Source organism: Dermochelys coriacea, chromosome 11 (genome assembly GCF_009764565.3).
Source record: "Dermochelys coriacea isolate rDerCor1 chromosome 11, rDerCor1.pri.v4, whole genome shotgun sequence".
NCBI lineage: Eukaryota > Metazoa > Chordata > Testudines > Dermochelyidae > Dermochelys > Dermochelys coriacea.
In genome coordinates, this window is record NC_050078.2 from 47,351,542 (window position 1) to 47,366,190 (window position 14,649).

General features: G+C 39.6%; 1 long non-coding RNA gene across 1 annotated transcript in view; it reads left to right on the forward strand.

Annotated features, from left to right (window-relative positions):
- The window catches only part of LOC119863611, an 81,387-nt gene that overhangs the window by 16,256 nt on the left and 50,482 nt on the right, over positions 1-14,649 (forward strand). Inside the window, exon 2 of the long non-coding RNA XR_005295662.2 lies at positions 14,303-14,391. This is a non-coding gene — a long non-coding RNA (uncharacterized LOC119863611). The remainder of the gene's footprint in view (positions 1-14,302; positions 14,392-14,649) is intronic.

Below are 14,649 nucleotides of genomic sequence, written 5' to 3' on the forward strand. Positions count from 1 at the left end.
GTTCAAGCTTCTTCCTAATAACCTACAGCTGTTTGAGCAGCATTAGCTGTGGGAGTTTCTGATAGGCACTTTAAAAGAACTGGTATGTCATTCCATATAGTTCTTATGGGTTTCCTTGAAACACTCAGAACATTATTTCAGTCCATCTGTCAGTGACCTGTTCCTGAAATGTACTGATTTCTCCAGTCTTTAACTGTTTATTGTTACTATTACTGGAATGAAAGGAGCTCTCTCTCTCTCACACACATGCACACAAAGATGTGTTGTTTTAACAGGAAACAGCTATGCTGTGAGAAGGATAAATTCTGAACAATATTGGAGATAGTTCAAAGCTAATTGATTATTGTTTTTCTCTTACATTATATGACAATACAAAAATAGTCTACATATAGGGCCAAATATATGCTTTGTATGACTCTTCTCAAGTCAAATCAGGCATACATTTGGTACATGTAGTCTAAATATGCCCACAGGTACACAATACAGTAAAGGTGAGCAGAATAAGGTTAAAGACTCTGTGAGCATTTTCAGCTTCTTTAATATTTATTTAGCGTGTGCATAGCCATCTAGCCAAGTGATGGCATCTTCAGTGGCGTGAGGCAGTTCTTCTAGGCCACCGCTGAACCTAGTCAGCAGGCATTCATCGACAGTGTGTGTCTTCATCTGTGTAGCGCCATAGTTGCACAAAGGGCTGTCATGAAGGCCCCAGTGATACTGGTTGGCTGCACAGAGACCTTACCCGGTCCAGAACCTGTTCAACAGGGATCACTGGCGATTGGGCAGGTCAAAACCAGGCTGGCAAATTGTGTGGTCGGTGAGGGATTATAACAGATACTCATTCCTCTCACCAGAACATTTCTACCCTAACATCCTGATGTGGCGGATGAGACCATAATGGGCGGCTGGTGGTTTAAAAAGGTCATTGTGCAGTGGCAGGCTTGAGTTGGTGTGTACTTTCTCCAGTAACTTGCCAGTGGCAACCTCTCATCTGATATGAGGAGGAGCAATATTACTCGGAACTGGAAGCCATGGGAGTGGAGTCGGGCACAAGGTGCCGGAGATAATACACATGGAGGCATGTAACTGTGTATCCATCAGTTTGGGGTGTGATTATTGACTCCAAACTGGTGCTCAGTACTCCGCCACGGAATACGAGGTGGCAAGAGCTGACATCCACAAAGTTGGAGCACAAGCACCCCGTGACAAACATGCCAGTTTGCTAAGAAGATTGTTGCATGACTTAACTTTAGCTGCTGTCTTCTTCAGGTGGGCATGGTAACTCAGTGTGCGGTTTAAGGTCAAACCTAGATAGACTGGTCCTACTTCATGCTTCATCTTCTGACCATTCAGATAAACATTCAGTTCTCAGGTTGTGCTGGTGTGATGAAGATGGAACAAACTGGTGACTGTTTTTATGATGCTTGGCTGGAGGCGCCAAGTCTTACAGTAGTAAGCTAACTTTATCATGTCCCGGTTTAAGGTAGCATCAAGCTCGTGAAACATCCGAGCCTGGTACCGCAACAGATGTCGTCTGCGTGAATGAACTTTCATGACTCTGTTGTTGGTAAGTCATTGATGTAAAGGTTGAACAGGGTTGGAGAAAGCACAGAGCCCTGGGGTAACCCATTGTTCTGTCATCTCCAAGCACTCGTATTCTCCCCATATGGACTCTGAACTGCCTATCATGGAGGAACAGTTCAACAATGCCTGCAATGGATCAGCATCCTCATCGTGCCACCTGCCAGTACCTGACAGCAGTCAGGGAAGCCAATGATCCAACCAGAGAGCCAAATTCCACAAGCACCAACTCAACAAATCCTGGCACTGTCACCACAGACAACCTTAGCTTCTTTAATGGAGGTAGCTAAAATTTAGACTTGGTTATTGCATCATAAAAGCACACATAAAGAGGTGCTCAGCAATTTTACTGTAGAATTTTTATGTGAGAATGAATGGGTGAAATATGTGTCTTATTTTAAAAGAATAACATTTAAGAATTATATAGACAAATAGAAATATGAAAGAGAAGAAGTAGGTAAGTTATATTTATGTATAGAATTAAATATGTGAACATTGTAAAAATCACCTTGTGTATACAGTAATTATAAAAGAAAAAGGCACAAATCAGCAGATAGAATCCTTTTCTATAGCTTTCAGCTAGTGATGTCACGCCTGCTGTCACTGCTGTCTCCACTCTTTGGACCCACATCGCTTCCCAGACCGCAGTGTCCTCTTCTGGGCATGGTCCTCCAGCTGAACCTCCCCCCACACTCTGGTATCTGCCCCCTTCTGGGGGACTGGCAGTCCTTAGTCCCGCCACCTACCTCAGCAGCCAACTGCAGTCCAGGGTCCAGCCCCTCATCTCAGGGGCAAACTGCAGTCTGGATATCAGCCACTCCCCTCATTGGCAAGTAAAGGGGGAGAGGGGACCCAGGCCCACCCACTACTCTGGGTCCCAACCCAGGGACCCTATGGCCGGCAGCAACCTACTGCCCTCCTCCAACCTGCTGCCTATTTTCCCTGGGCCACTTCCCCGGTAGCCCTAGTACCCTCTCAGCCCTTGGAGCAAGGCCCCAGCCTGGCAGTGGTCAGCCAGCAGCTCATCTTTGCACTTTGCTGCCCCTGCCCGAACTCACTGGGTATGTAGTCAAGTGGGTAGCCTGAGCCATTGCCCAAGCTACCACCAGCTACCCTGCTATTTTTAGTGCACTAAATTGAGCAGAACTAGTGTGTGTCTATCTGGGAAGCATATTCCCAGCTTCAGTGTAGACTTCCCAATGTGAATCCCCAGCTAGTTGTTTAAACCAGCCTTTTTGAGAGTGGTACAAGAGGGATGGCACAGAGCCAGGATTTGGCCCATAGGTAAAGTGTTGACTGAAGCAGTGTCAGAATTTAATATTTTTCCTAAACTGTGAAATAAGGAAAAATCCCTTTTCTAGCTCAGTCAGCTGGAAGGGAGAAAAAACAATGGCGTGACATTTTCTAATTGGATGTTTTTTCTTCCTTTCTCCAAAAAACAGTGTCCATCTGTTTTAGCATCTGCTCCATGTAGTTTAAAATCTTCCCAATACAACAAGTAGGTATAATGGCTTTCTCATCTTGAAATGTCAGCAGCTAAGGACTCCCTAAAAAATAAGTACATGTACTGTATAAATATTTCTGCTGAGCACTACACTATCAGCTTCTTTCACCCCACATATTGTGAGAATGTCCCATTGCTAAAATCTACCTATATATTTTAATTCTTTCCACCAATGCCCTCCTGTACATCAAGCATCTGAAGAACAGGATACTACAATACCTCACTTCAGTCAAGAGAAGCAAAAGCAGAGACAATTCACCAGAAACAAGTTGTCTCTAGTTTGAGAGATATTTTCTCACCATCCTGCTGATGCTGGTCAGACATTAATGCCTGACCTATATCAGTATCCTTAACTCACTCTACCTAGTTTGAGATAGAAGATTCTTAAAATTAAGAACTGAAGAGCAGAGTAAACATTTATGGGAGTATTGAACTGAAAGGGCATATGAATGGGATGATGGAGAAATTCCAAGTTGTATCTTTTTTCTTGCAATCTCCTTTCTATGAGCATGAGTATCAACTTTACCTCTACCCTATGCTGATGCTATGGATTCATGAAGATGTTTTGTTGGCCTTTCATGAAGTCCCATCATGTGGTTCTGATATGAACTTCTTGAGTAACAGAGTGTTCCAGTTGCTGTTGCTTTAAAGGCCTCAACCACTCTGTGGGGCATCAGTCTCCAAAACCAGGTAAACTGCCCCCAAAGCATCAGGAGAACCAGAGGAGCATTTCTCAAGTCAGCTCCACAAGCTGGATTCCATATGAACCTAGAAGATTTTATGCTTCCAAAAGAGAATTCTTGGATGATAATTCAAATGCACTTATTGTACCTCTAGTGAGAATAGTCCCCAAAGCCATAATATTAATAGAAATGTAGGCTGGAAGGGACCTCAAGAGGTCACTTAGTCCAGCCACCAATGCTGAGGCAAAGCCAAGTGACCCTCTCTGACAGGTGTTTGTCTAATCTATTTTTTAAAACCTCCAGTAACGGGGTTTCCATAATCTCCCTTGGAAGCCTATTCCAGTACTTAACTATCCTTATAGTTAAGTTTTTCCTAATGTCTAACCTAAATCTCCCTTGCTACAGATTAAGCCCATTACTTCTTGTCCTACCTTCAGTGGACATGAAGAACAATTGATCACTCTCCTCTTTATCTCAGCCCTTAATGTATTTGAAGATAGTTATCCCATCCCCTTTTCACTCTGCTTTTCTCAAGACAATCATGCCCATTTTTTAAACCTTTCTTCATTGGTCAGGTTTTCTAAACCTTTTATCATTTTTGTTGCTCTCCTCTGAACTCTCTCTAATTTTCCACATCTTTCCTAAAGTGTGGTGCCCAGAATTGGACAATGTATTCCAGTTGTATCTTATATATAACATTGCTGTTAATACAGCCCAGAATGATATTTGTCTTTTTTGCAACTGCATCACACTGTTGACTCGTATTCATTTTACGATACACTAAAACCTCTAGATCATTTTCTGCAGTTATACTGCCTAGCCAGCTATTTCCCATTTTGTATATGTGCATTTGATTTTTAGCATTAGTATTTTTAGATATTAGTTAGGGATTTTCAGCCAATATAACTTGATTCTCCACCTCATTGCTCCAGCTTTATGCTGATGTAACTACTGTTTTCAGTGGAGTTACACCAGGGTAAAGCTGGCATAAGGCCCAGAGTTCTGAACTTGGATCTGTTTTCATCTTTACTTTGCATTTCAGCTTTGAACAGAATGCTAGTTCTTTCGTGGTGAAAGCCATTCATGTTAATGCACATACCATTTAATAAGCAAAAAGTGCTGTCACAGATTTCTCTCACTTTCACTCCTTTTTGTCCCTCACAATTAAAGTTTTAATTTGCTCCAATTAGTGTGCACACACTCCCACAAAAATCACAGGATTTTAAAATATTTCTTACATTAGTTGGTAGTGAAGACAACCTGGTGATATGAGGCATGAATCATTATTAATGCCGCTGCTGCTGATACCCTGTTCAGTACTTCTCAAATGGGAAACAAATATCAGGGCAAATAACAAAACAGGGTCAAAAGCATCAAGATGAAAAATAATGTAAAGCTACTAAATAATTCCAAATGATGCTAATTTGGATATTAATTTTGCATTGAAATACAAAAATTTCCAGAAAATTGGCCTTATTTGTAGGAGGAATGACATTTTTATGGCAAATGCAAGGGAATATATATTGTTCTTTGTAAATGACAGTAATTAGAGAGTGTGGTGCTACAACAGATTTTTTTTCAGAAGTAGATTTATTACTGCATTAGGTACTGCTGGAAAAGCCTCATTCATGTACATATTTCTTGTCAGTCTTTCTTTATCTCAGACAATATGGTAGGCTTATCATCACGATGAGGAAAATGGAATTCATAGAAATGTTGATAATTCAGTGGAAAAAGGCCAATATTTTTGTTCTTCTTATTAGTCATTTAATCAATGGAATTTGTGCTTTAGAACAGAAAAACTGAGTTTATCTGACAAAATCAGCATCACCATTGCTATCAGCCTGAGGTGATAATTATTTCCAATAACCAGGTTAGATCTGTTAAGATTTATGCACAAGCATCAGTTTAAGCACATGAACAGACCCCTTGAACACAGTGGGACTAAACATCTGCTTCAAGTTAAGAGAGTGTTTAAGGCCTGGTCTAAACAGTTTTTTACCAGGGGACTTGAGTCTTTATTGAAATAGTTATACTGGTAGAACTCCTTGCATGGCTGCAATTGTAGCAATATATAGGTAACATACTTATTTCCCTTCCCATACAAGAAAGTCAACGGGATCTGGGCTTCTGACTCCTTTCGGCTGCTATGAAAATCTCAGCCAACATGAATAATGTACATGGCAGGAGCGTCCATGAGGTAAAGTGGCTTTTGCAGCTGACTAAATGATAACATGAAGCTGAGGAATTTGCTAACAGCAAAAGATGAGAATGTAACAGGGTTTTTTGTTTGTTTATTTTTATTTTAATGTGCGGGTAAAGAAATGCAAGGATTGATATTTTTTTATTTGCAAGTGTTACTTATAAAATCAGCACAAATTCATAACAGAAAATCCCATTTCTGAATGTTAGTGAATGTAAAATGCCTGCTTCTCCCTTTTAGAAATGAAGTCCTCATTTTTGTAGATTAGTGACAAAGGAGAGATAAATGTCTGTAGTCTCTTTGAGATAAAAGCCAATATTGCTGTAACAAACAAATCCCTTTCATTGGTTTTACACCTAAAGAAGCTAATTTCTGAAAGTCAAACCCTACCAGGTTCTGAGCACTACAAGGTACTGCACCTACAGAGAGACTTAAGAGTGATCAGCATATTGCAGTAGACATTGATGATCTCCTGGGACTGGCCTTCATTTGCCACTCATTGGACCAGCGCCTCAGCTGTTGCAAATCACCATTGCTCACTTAACTTGAGTGAAGTTACAGTAATTTATACAAGTTGTTGATTTGGTCTGTTGCTTTTCTTTGTTATGCTGTGCCCAGTCAACACACAGTCAACCTGTGGAACTCTTTGCCAGAGGTTGCTGAGAAGGCCAGAACTGTAACAGGTTTCAAAAAACAACTAGATAAATTAATGGAAGATAGGTCCATCAATGGCTATTAGACAGGATGGGCAGGCATGGTGTCTGTAGCTTCTTTTTGCCAGAAGCTGAGAATGGGCGACAGGATGGATCACTTGATGATTACCTGTTCTGTTAATTCCCTCTGAAGCACCTGGCACTGGCCACTGTTGGAAGATAAACCTGTGGTCTGACCCAGTATGGCCAGTCTTATGTTATGGAATGACTGCTCTTAACTGAAACAATTGCACTCATAATTATTTAACTAATTTTATAACTTGGCAGATATTTTAATTTTTAAATGCCTATCAGTAAGAAGGGATAAGCCAAGAAAACTGCCACAAATTACCAGTTTGGTTTATCCTATAGTACTGTATGATGGTTCTTTGCAGAAGTTCCAGGAATTGTAGCTTCCAAGTCTCAGATTAAATTACTAAATCTTCTGTGTGAGTCATTTCTCTATACATAGAGAAGAGTATTTGTTAATGTATTTACACCTAAGCATAGAAGTGTAATGAACAATCTGTTAAGTGTTAATACCATTTATCCTTTTTTAATGTATAAACATGACATATTGCATGTACTTAGTGTTAATCTATTTTAGACATTCATTTGGTGTGACCTATGTCCATAATATATTATGTACCTTGAGATATTTATCTTGTCACGATGAAACAAGATTACAATTAATATGACACACATGACTTTAAATTAGTATTTCAACTTGAGATGTGTGAGTAATGAATTAGTCACTGCCTCACACGCTTGGCAGATAATTTATATTGTCTGCCTTTGTCTGATGTATGATCCTGATCCACTAACTATATATATAATCATAAGATAACACCGTTTTTAGATCATATGCCAACCTTTCCTATCCAAGCGTTATGTTTTCCAAGATATTGTTTTGCAGCATGTTTTCATACAACATAATGATAAATATGATGGGGTAAAATGTATTTATATAAAATAAATATGTATTTTAGTTTTTAATACGTTAAAGGCGATGTCCTACGTCGATATTTTCCCCCGTTTTTCTCTGTACCATTGGGTAAGATCCCTCACCTGCTGATAGTGTCTTGTTCCTTTCCCTATTAATCTAGTAGTACCCAATATAGTTCAAATACATGGGCTTGACTCCCTACCGGAACTACACCAGTAAAGGAGATGCACGATACAGGAAAATAGCGGCAAAGCTGGGCTGAGAACTCAGGAGTTGCAGCTCCCATACCTGTGTTCAACCCAATAGACCATGCTGCTTTCCTAAAAATAATAATACAAATAAATGCTAATTCTTCATTTTCATAAGTAAATGTTAAAGCTGAGAGTTAAAAGTCAGAAGACAAGAGTATAAATTATGCCTAATTAGAGGTGTTTGAAAGATAGCTCTTTGGCTATACCAGTGAAGGTACTTCACCAGAGGAAGAAGCTCTTGTACATTGAGTTTGTCTTTAAGGCCTTGATCCTGCAAACCATGTTGCATCCCACATGCTCCATGCACCTGAGTAAACTCACTGAATTTAGTATGAGTACTTGTGCGGGATTTTCTTAATGTTTTGTATGAATACTGTATGTGCCTCAGTTTCCCCTATGTTTTGCATGATTAATTAGGTGGTAGGACAAGGGTATTTGATCTTTGCAGCGAACCCTAGGGAACCACATGTGAATGTCATCTAGCTGCCTGGGCCCAGACAATGGCTGGACATTTCATAAATTAGCAACTGATGGCTGGGGGGGGCATCCTCTGCAAGAAGCCAGCCAGCTATGACGAGGTTGAGCGAGGTGACCAGTTTTGCCTGGAAAACACAACAAAGAATGGAGGAGAGACAATGGGCGTTACTGAGTATAGGTTGTTGGAAGCACGTCTAACTCTCCTGTTTTGGGATCGGAGGGAGAGCCAGGACTTTAGGCTCTGCGTCTGACCAAGATGGATGTTGCTGTAACTTCTTGTTTTCTAAGCTAACAAAAAACGTGCCTGCACTGTGTTCCAGACAACCAACAAACCCTTCCGTTTTACAATGCTGGCTCAGAGGCACTGCGGACTGCGGAAGTTGGGGTGCATGACTCCCCTTTTGGGGGGGTGGAAGGCTTTCCCCAGGTGTCCTATTCAGATGGACTCACTACGGGGAGCCCACGGCATGGAACAGGGGTGCTGAAAGCTCCGAGGTCGGTCCCAGGAGGCACTGAAGCCAAGGAAGCTTACCAAGTGAGTGTAGATCCTGAGGGGTGTCACACTGAAGATGGCCCTGAATAGGTTTGATTCAGAGCTGTTCCAGAGCAGTGAGCCTGTGCCCCCAAGACATTATTCAAAAGGGTAAAGTTAGGCACAAATGTGTTTGCAGGACCAGGACCTACTTCACTGGAATGAAGGAATGGTTACTGAGGAGAAATAGTGATGGATCAGTTCAGGAGCTGGTGATCTTTGAGGAGGTGACTGTGCATTTCACCAAGGAAGAATGGGCTCTGCTGGTCCCTGCTCAGAAAGCCTTCTACAGAGCCATCATGCAGGAGAACTATGAGAATGTGACCTCGCTGGGTAAGGATTCCTGTCCCCTTGGTTATTTTAAGAATAGTAGGACAATGGAACAGACTCTTTAGGGAAGTTGTGGAAGCGCCTTCACAGGAGGTTTTCAAAAGGAGGCTGGACAGCCGTCTGTCTTGGATGGTTTAGACCTAACAAATTCTGCATCTTGACAGGGGGTTAGACTGGATGACACTTGTGGTCCCTTCTAACCCTATGGTTTTATGGGACCTTTACCACTGACTTCAGTGGGCTCAGGTTTAAGCCCCAGGGCTTGGTCACATTTTGTATTAGGGTCCTTTTTTACATAGTTTATAAAGGGTTAATGAATTATTAATAGATGTGGTAATAAATGGTTAATGAATTGTTCTAGAGTCCAAGAGGTCAAAAGGTTATTAACAATCAAGGTTTTTAGTCATCTAAAATACCTTTTGCTGATGAGCTTAATATTTTATCTGTCCACAAGTATTTTTGTCTGTAAATGTTCAAAGTTCTGAGCATCAATGATCAATAAAAGGCAGGATTTCAAAAAAATTCTTTAATTGTTCAGCACAAGCAATTTTTGTCTAGCCTGGTTATTTATTTTGGCAAAAGTAAATTTTGAAATAGACATTTATTTTTAAAAATTTCTCACAGAAATAAAAAATAGTTATTTTGAAGATATTTACATGATTTCCTAGATGGCTGATTGTAAACCCTTTTTATGTAGATTTCCTTTAATCCCACAACATTTGGTTTGCTATTGCAGGGTCAAGGCTAAAAAATTAAGTGGCTGCCTACAGGAAGTAGAAGTGTAATTATGATTTCATTAGAAACATTGAAATATAAATAATACCTTATATTTGTAGTTGTCACTTTTCTGTTTTTTGACAGGAGGAGCCAGTTTTGATGGGTTTCCTGTGGTCCTTGAGTTTTTTACCCTGTTATCCAATTTTCTGCTGCACTGCTCTCCTTCTGTCAGGCTGATTGCTAGCCATCCTTGCCTACTTTACTGGGAGTGGAAACAAAGCTTTACATTTCAGTGGACAGAAGTGAAAGGAAAAGGAAATAGCAAAGCTGAATTTTTATAAATGTTTTAAAAATTGCTGCCCAATAAAAGAAGCCAATTATCTGCACACCATCTGTAGAGATGAAATTCCATAGTCCCCTTCAAATTCTATGGATCGGCTAATTTCCTAGCAAAAGTGTATATAACTCAATAAATAGTTTTTGCAGATGATCAAATTCTGAAGAGAAGTTAAAGTGAATGTTAACTTCCAGAAATAGTTATAGGTGGTATTGTAACCCAATGTGTAATGAACCCTTAATTCCTAGAATACAAGATGACAAAAAAGACTTAAATCACAATATAGGCCCTGGCCTGAAAAATACTGGAAGTTAATTGTTTTGGATCCAACATTCTGGATCCAAACTCTAATTATGTATTAAATGTATCTTTAGAGTATGGCTTGGACTAGAATATACCTTTAAAATTAAACAGATAGACACATTAATATCTATCTATCTACCCTAACTTTAGAAATAAATATCCAGTCTTATGGAAAACTAACTCCCTTCCAACCCATTCACTGTTGATGGCTTCTGGGAAGGGGCTTCCCAACATTTCACTTCCTTCCAAGCTCTTCAGGGGACAATGACTGGCTGCTTCCCCCACTTTTTTTAGTAGGTCACCTACACCTCCCCTGTCCTCTCTCCCCTCAGCTGCACAGTGGTCTGACAGGTATCTGGCCTGACTTCTCCTAAAAAGCTCCCTCTCCACTGCTGGTGTTGCCTGATGGAATTGCTATTCCTAGAAATCCTTGTATAATTGTTTGAAGTGCCCATATAAGGTAATAAAAGTTACACGACAGTATGGTCTAGTGGGCAAGGAATTGGCATCAGGAGAGCTGGGTTTTTATTTCAGACCTTGTCCAATGACCCATTGCTAGACTTTGGGCAAGTCATTTCAGCTTTCTGTTATTCTATTTCCCCTCCCAATTTTTGGCTGTTTCAGGGCAGGAAGTGTCTCCTACTGTGTTTTTCTGCCTTTCCTTGTATCACTCTTGGCTCTGGCATACTACAAATAATACCCAATACATTAATATTAAAGATATACCATAAACTTATTTTCCCTTGCCCACTGAGGGGAGAATAGAGCCCTATGGATCTAGCTATACAAATTGGTACAATGAGAATCACTGATATATTTTCCTTCTTTAAAAATATGAATTTATGTGAGTATATACAGTATCAGTGGGTTGAGGTATAGTAGAGGGAGGTGAGCTGGCCCTACCTGGAAAAATTTACCTCTAGGCAAAGAGAAAAATGGTGTTGGATTCCTAGAAAGTAGACAGCCTCACCTGTCCATTCATCAGGTAGGAGAGGAAGGTTGGGTAGAATAAGGGCAGATGGCCCCTTATATATTGATAGATGCAGTTCTCCCCCCAAAACAAGTTACCTTGAGATTTAGGCACATTTCCTGGCTTATATGTTGCTATTATTTTAGGTGGAGCTAGTAGGGCCACCTATATTTAAAATTGCTCGACACTTCCTTTAAATAGGCATAGGATACCTTAATTCTCGCATTGCCTAATTTTTGAGTGCTTGACTTTGCAATCTAATCATGTTCTTTTTAATATAGTTTTGTGTGGATTTATTTATAAAATGGCAGTTGCATCTAGAGATCTCAATCAGAGGTAATGGCCCCATTCTGCTAGGCTCTATATAAATGAATAAATCAAAATTAGTCCCTTCCCAGAGAGCTTGCAATCTAGGATTATGATGCAAAATTTTAGGTGGATAAATAGGCAAATGAAGTTGGAATGGGGCAAGAAACAGGTAACAGTGAAGATGGGGGCATTTGATGGATTAAGTCTCCATGGGCAGAGTAGTCATAGATGGGGCCACCTGTGGCTATTTTGACTACAGAGAGTATTAATTTATGCAAACACAACGATATGAATGTGTGTGGTATGTTCAATGTAAATAATTTTCACTATGTTCATTTTTAGTCTTTTTTAAATTCTCATAGTTTTTCCCCCTTTGAAGGATATTAACTGATAAAGTAACAATGTTGTTATTGCTTTTGGAGGGGGTTAGCAGCATATGCAGCTGAAAGTGATTGGATATAAGAGTTTGAAATGTATGCCATTATTTGTGAAACCTAGGCATTTATGTGATGGGTTACATGCTCACTGCATTGCATGCTGCTTTGCACATATGTGATAGTTGTCTCCCTCTCAATAATGTTATGATTCTGACATTAGCACTTTACTGTGTGTTAGCCTATATTCGTTTTCACTTGTACTGAATGAGATTGTAAACCAAGCAAACATTATTCAGCATATTGGAATCACAACTAATTCTTTTGATTATACCATTTAAGAATTTTTTTTCAACAGTTGGTAATATTTCTAGAAGAGCAAAAGCAAACAAAGACATATGTGCTAATGCAATGAGGTACATTCTACTTGGCCCATGTTCCTATCCCCTGTTAACACTGACATGCAAAGAGATAGCCAATAATTAAAATAATTGTTAAGCTTGTGGCATTTATAACTCATGTAGACTATTACTTCTCTGGAACTTCCTCTTTTCCATGTATTTTTTCAATCTTGCAACAGTAAATATATAAAAAAATCTATATTACTACAGTCTTAACATTTCAGAGATCCTCAGATGTGGCCAAGGACTATGCAGCACAACTCAGAAGGGAAGTTGCATAGATGGCTTTAAGACACCTTTGTGCTCCTGTGATTCTGGATTGGCTATGCACCAGTCTGACCTCCAGAAGTAATTTAGAGCAGTCTGAAGGCTGCTCCAAATTACTGTGCTTGCCAACAGTCCCCAGAGTGTAACTAGGGATTGCTAGGGCATAGGGAAGCCTCCACCACTCTCCTGCATTTATGGAATATTTATCCCTGTATGAACAGTTCAGTACAAATGTGAAGAGAGTAAACACCAAAAAAAAAAAGGAGAAATTACTTAGGCTGATGAAGTGAGTACAACTAGGAGTCAAGGGATGAAATTAAGGAAAGGAATATTTCTCCTGAACGTCTGGGAAATCTTCCTGTCAATGCCATCTATAAGGGCTGTGGACGACAGTCCCAGCATTTGAATCCCTATCAGTTTCCACATTGAAAACTAGTCTGGACAATATACTACAGTGGAAAATCCTGCATTACTGGGAAGAAGGACTAAATGATTTAATGTTTTTTTTTCCCCGTCCCTTGAATTTATTATTTTTCAAACAAAGTTATTTTTTTTACTATGCTGTATATGGAATTTTGATGGGTGGTTTAAATGGGTCAATAATTCATATATGATAAAGAGCAGAATTAATGTTAAGAATTATGAGAGACTCATCACTTAAGATTGGGAAGCAAAGCAGATAATGAGTTGTCTGATAACTTAACACTCTCAGTCAGGGCCACTAAACATTTGAAAAGATGTTAATTAACATCCCTAAAGGACTCTTCAAAAGTAGTCACTCATCCAGAGAACAAAGGAGTGGTTTGCTAAAGGGGCCTGGAAGGTTAGACAAACACCTGTCAGAGATGGTCTAGATAATAGTCTTGCCATGAGTGCAAGGGATTGGACTAGATGACCTCTCGAGGTCCCTTCCAGTCTTACGATTCTATGATTTCTAAATCCCCATTTGTGTTGATCAAACTTCCTAGGAACATTTGGAGTGATAAAATGTAAAGGTGAAACAGGCAGCCAGGAAATTAGACTATTTAGTCACAGCACCGAATACAATCTTGAACAAATTTGGGATGAGACCACAAGGTTGTTTGGTATTTTAATAAGACAGACACATCAAAGAAACCAGAAGGTATCCAAGGCTTTGGAAAATTTAAGCTAGAGGAAACCAGAAGAATATAACTCTGGGAAGTTGAATGAGTCAGAGGGGAACAAAAAGAGAGACAAGGTCATAGAAATGTAAGGTATTTTATTATTCACTGTAACTAGACCTAAAATGAACCTATCTAGATGAGCTTTAGCAGTATTTCAGACTAGATACATTAAGTACATTATTCTTTTTTTTAATTTGATCTTCTCTCTATGTTCTTATAAAACTTGTTTTTAATTAGATCACTTGAGTCTTAAGACTGATTGGGAATTTTATTCAATCTCTAGGAAGGGGAAATGAAGGAATGATGTCTGGAGTTGATCTCACCCAGAATTTCAGTGAAATGGGCAAGGACTAAAGAGGCTTCTTTCATAAGGTATGTTGCTTTTCAGGCTTGTGGCATGACAAATGATGATGAAATGCTTTCTGATCATGGATAAGAACAGCGTTAAAGGGTCAAAAATGTGATACCAGGACTAGTGGCCTATACTGTATGGGATGTGCATAACCCAGAGTTATTTACCCTGATTTTAATGAACTGCAAACCAAATTAACTTTTTCAAATAGCTCAAATACTAAAACGAAACCAGTTGCAAGCATTGCACAGTCAATGACGTTAGTGGGGATTTTGACT